Below are 5163 nucleotides of genomic sequence, written 5' to 3'. Positions count from 1 at the left end.
GAGTCCATTTGGACCCAGAGTATAAAAATTATTACTTGACTAGTTTTTGAGAATTAACTTAAGTTTGCACAGATTTCATGAACGTCTATGGGAACACTAACGTGTCTACAGCAATACATTAAAAAAATATGTAGAACCAAATCGATAAATAAAATTATAAATGATCCTGGGCATAGTAAGTTACATTTTTATCAAAAAGGAATACCTCGTCAGAAATAACGAAAAGAGAAATAAATACTCCAGAACTGAATCACATCATTATCGAATTCAATTTAACCTATTGACAGGAAATGTTCAAAACACATCTTTCATTTTTGACCCTGTACGACCTTGAAGGTCATTGTATATAGCACCTGAATGAATTAGTCTTGAGACTCACTTTTATTTGACATCAAATCGTATGTATACAATAGCATTCTATTGAAAACGTTGAAGGTTATTCTCATTCCTAAAAAAGAATTTTGTAAATACACAAAAAATTACCATAGGACATTATGTTCTTTATAAAAAAATGGGACGTCTTTTCCTTCCTGTTATCTTTTATCTAATATTTACCGTTTACAAGGAAATCGCGGAACGATAATAGCATGTACACCCGGTATATGGAAATTTTATGACTAGACTATGGATCATCCTATAAAATAAAAATTATCTTACAAGATATAGAAGTTACATAGACATTTCTTTTTTTCTTAACCAGTTTATGGAGTTGAAAATAATGCAACAGTATTTTCAAGTTCTTTACATCTTTTTACCGTCATCTGTTTTATCTACTCACTTTTGTCATAAATAAATAAAATCGAAAAGCTACTTATAAAACTCGTTCCGTACTCATACTTTACAATTGGTGATTGGCGGCCTAGTAACCAGTTAAATCACTTGAAGCGATCAGGTGGGAGTATGACAAACGTGAGCGAATGAATGAGAAGCGGCCTGCGAATGAATGAGTGAAGCGAATGAGCGAATGATAAACGGATGAATGAATGAGTGAATGAGCGAGGAGCGGTCAGCGGTAAGTAAAGCGGTATTACACCAGATAACTACTAGGTTTGCCCGATGTTGTGCAGCTCTGCTTTATTCCAAATGAAATATGTCACTCTTTCTGTAAATTAGGGATCAAGGGGTCAATTAGGTTATTTTCCATTTCCAAAAACAAGAATATTTCCAATCGTAAATGAATAAGAAAATTCGACATAACAATTCGCAAGTGTCGAAGTAGCCGCGTGAGGAAAGCGTCATAGTCAGTATTCTGATCGTTTACGGGTTCGAATCCCAGAGCCGGCGCCGCCGACGGCCGGGCCGGCCTCTTTTCAGATCTCCTCCGACACTTCGTTCGAATTTTTCCACAGAAATTTTGAGCATGGTCGTTGCTTCTAACAGCTGTGCTTAACATTCCGTCTGTGAGAGTAAAACCCAAGCTTATGGCCTTCTGTTCCAGTCTGTTACGATTCTACCGCAACAGTACACGCAGTTGGTATAGTTACAGCAATGGCAAAAATATTTTTTACTTTTCAAAAATATAAAAATAGGCCCGTTCCTGAATGTCGCAATTCTTTCGCGAATTTAGCGAGCTTGGAAATTTTGTTTCACGAGGTTACAATGATACTGAGGAATTCGTTGAAATGAATTTATACAATTTCAATTGTAAAATTGTTGAAATTATATAAAGACTATTTCATAGAAAATGATTGAATAAACTTCTTAATCCAAACATACATTGTATACCATGTCACAAAATCGTTGACCACAAATCCTCGAAGTGCTACTTGTTATGACACCGTAGCAACGACAGACCTTAGCCTTCTAAAAGGAAAACTAGCATCTCCTGATATCTTTCGATTGTTATGATTAGGTTACATAGTCCATATCAAGCATCAATACATTCAATACATTTCCTATTTTTATTTTACAGGTGATTCTCAAAATGTGAATAGTCTTTGCTTTCACAATCAGTCGTAACGTATTTCATTTAAGATGTAGTCGGATTTTACTATTTGTTAACTTCCCATGGTCATTCAAGGTTATGTCCTCCCTTTGCTGAATGTATCTATGTATTTATTTAATTAATTGACGGGTCAGGACTCTTTGTTGAATATAGATATATAGAAACCAAAATTTTAATAGAATGAGGCCCTACTTCCAATAGTGACCTGCCGTTGATCAAGACGAAATTTGGAGGCTGACAGAGAATCCCTAATATAACATATTAGTTTTGGGAAATTACCAGGCCCAAGATATATAAAATAAAATTCTAGTGTTACATATTGAAACCAACATATACAGACGTCTCTAATATATGTATCTTCGCTGAGGTAATTTCGCTCATCCCGACGCGTCGCCTGTTATCTCCGGTCGAGCAGTCGATAACATAGGAACAGCACTGGCTTTAATATCTATAAGGTACCATTTTTTAAATTTCTTAGTAAGTATCGCTGGTCTTGGTTAGGTTATTTTTCGAGCGATCGAAGCGATCGATCCACGCTAACAATTCTCACATGCAAAGAATGTTAACCCACCGCCGGCAAGGTACATTTTTACTAACGCGACTGACAACGTGGTTCTTTCAAGCCCGTGTTTAATTTTTGAATTCTGAGAATTCTTAGAATAAAAAAATTCTGGTATACTTCTTGAAGTTTTCACTTTAATGTGCAATTGATGATTGAGTTTTCTAGGTGGGGAATCCAGATAGCTCGACCCTCCCGCTTTGAAAATTTTCAAAGATGATCATTTCGCCTAGGTACTTAAAAATGCAGATTGCCGTCGGTGGGTTAGATAGCTCTGAATTCAAGTTCTGTATTACGGATCCTAAGTCTATGTCTGTATTTTATATAAAGAAGATACTTTTTCCAGAAGTTCATCCATTATAGTGGCAATTGTAAACAAATCAAAGGGCCGTTTTGGTTATTTTCCATTACTAGAAACAAGTAGAATTCTAATCGAAAATGTACTAGAAAATTTTACTTAACTTATAACCGTCGCAGTGGTTATGCGGCTTACAGACCGTTGTCAGTAAATCTTGACCGTCCAGGGTTCGAAACACGAATTCAGCTATTCGGGTTTTCCTTATTCAATTCGAAAACTGTATTAAAAGCACGGTGAATAGAGAATAATTTCACGTAGAGATTTTTGAGCACGGTCGTTGCTTCAAACATCTGTTGCTCGTTTCCTTCTGTGGGAGTCTGTTACTATTCTACCGCAACAGAAAATAACGGCAGTTGGTATAGCTACAGCCGAAGGCAAAAGAACCATTTTTTTTTTATCAGAAATATAAAAATAGTTCTGTTCTCAAATGTCGCAATTCTTTCTCGAATTTAGGGTGCTTGTAAATTTTGTTTCACGAGTTTCCAACAATACTGGGGAATTCGTTGGAATGAATTTTTATACAATTTTTGTTATAAAATTGCTGAAATTATATAAAGACTATTTCATAGAAAATGAATTGAATAAAAAATTGAAGAAATGATTGAATAAACTTTTTAATCTAAGCATACATTATAATAATAATGACATTCATAAACGTATTTTTTTAAAGTGGATTTATTACTGAATGTTAGGTCTCCAAGGTCATTCAAGATTCGTGATCGTTCAAATTCTTCCTTTGTAGATATTGGTAATTTATATGCATGCTGAAAATTTCATCGAAATCGGTTAATGCAAAGTCAAATTACAAGCGTCAAAAGATTTCAAAAACTGCAGATTTCTCACACTTATTGGTTGAAAATGTTAAAATATATATGTATGTCCGTTACTGTATACAGTTGGTAACGAAAATATTGGGACACCTTTTAAAACGATGGACACGTAGAAAGATACAAAATTATTCAACTGGTAAGTGAAAATTACAATTGATAATTTATGGCATTAGCAATAATTCTCAATCTCTGTTTATATCATAATTGCAGTAACTTGATACAAACGTAACCGATGCTGAAAAGTAGTGGCTGCTGGATGTTGCCCATCGACCAATGCAGGACATAAACATAAGCTAACCATTGACCTTTATCGAATTCAGAATAATATCATATAGCACCTTTTTGCTTTCTGAAGAAAAAAATATGGCCTTCCATTTACGGAAATTAGATTGACATTTAGATCTCGTGTACTACTACACAGAAACATTTTACTTTACTGTAATGTAGAAACATTTTTTTAATAACTATAATTCCTACGGAGATATCCTGCTGTATTCACTTAAACAAGACACCATGTAGAAATACAAGAGACTCGTTTCGATTCGAACTTTTCGACCGTTCATTTCTGTATCGTACGTTTAAATATTGACGAATACGTATCGACTTACGCTCTGTTCGTAATGGAAGGGTAACCGGTGTCACATCCTGTGAACGGAAGCGTTTCAGGGGTTATGTGCTGGTTTCAGTTAGGTTGATAGGTGACGGTAGGCGAGAGATTTCAGCGAACCGTTGCGTTGGAGATCGATTAGGCAGTGTCAGATAACAAAATATCGCCATGAGCTACAAGGACACATTATTTTAATTACTCATGCAGAAGATAAGCTCTTTGATGTAATCAACAAAGGCTGGTCTTCCCTGTCAGTAACAATGATTCTTTATTCTAAAAATTTGTAAATTTTCAAGTAAATAAAAAATGTGGATAGAGTGTGTTGCGTGAAAATAGTAAAATATTTCAGTCTACATTATGGTATTTCAAGCGAAAGAGATCTTTTTGCTGGTGAACTATAAATTGTATTTTCTTCATTATACTCTACAATGTTAATATTTTTTTAGCGAATTGTTTTAAGCACAGTAAAATAATACAAGTTCCATTTTCCTTAAAAACCTTGAATCCAAAAATCTAAATAGAGATGTTACAAATTATTTATTTTATTAAAACCCTCGTAAGATAAAATCTGATTAGAAAATATTTCATACAAAAGTTTATTCTTCATTTGCGTAGAATAAAAATCCGTTAATAAGAATATAGGTTTCCAATTATGCATTACGCTTAACGAACGTGAAGATAAAATGTACCAGCTGCTTTGAATTTCATTCGAATATTTTACGCGATTTTCAAGAATGAATTGCGTAAAGATAGGAGGCAATTTAAAAAGTGCAACCTAAGGTTAAATAAGATATTCATCCTAAAATCCTTCCATTCTCAACGAGAGAATCTAAAATTTCGAAAAATGTACGAAATAAAGTTTTT

Source organism: Megalopta genalis, chromosome 5 (assembly GCF_051020955.1).
Source record: "Megalopta genalis isolate 19385.01 chromosome 5, iyMegGena1_principal, whole genome shotgun sequence".
Classification (NCBI taxonomy): Eukaryota; Metazoa; Arthropoda; class Insecta; order Hymenoptera; family Halictidae; genus Megalopta; species Megalopta genalis.
This window is presented reverse-complemented; position numbering follows the sequence as displayed.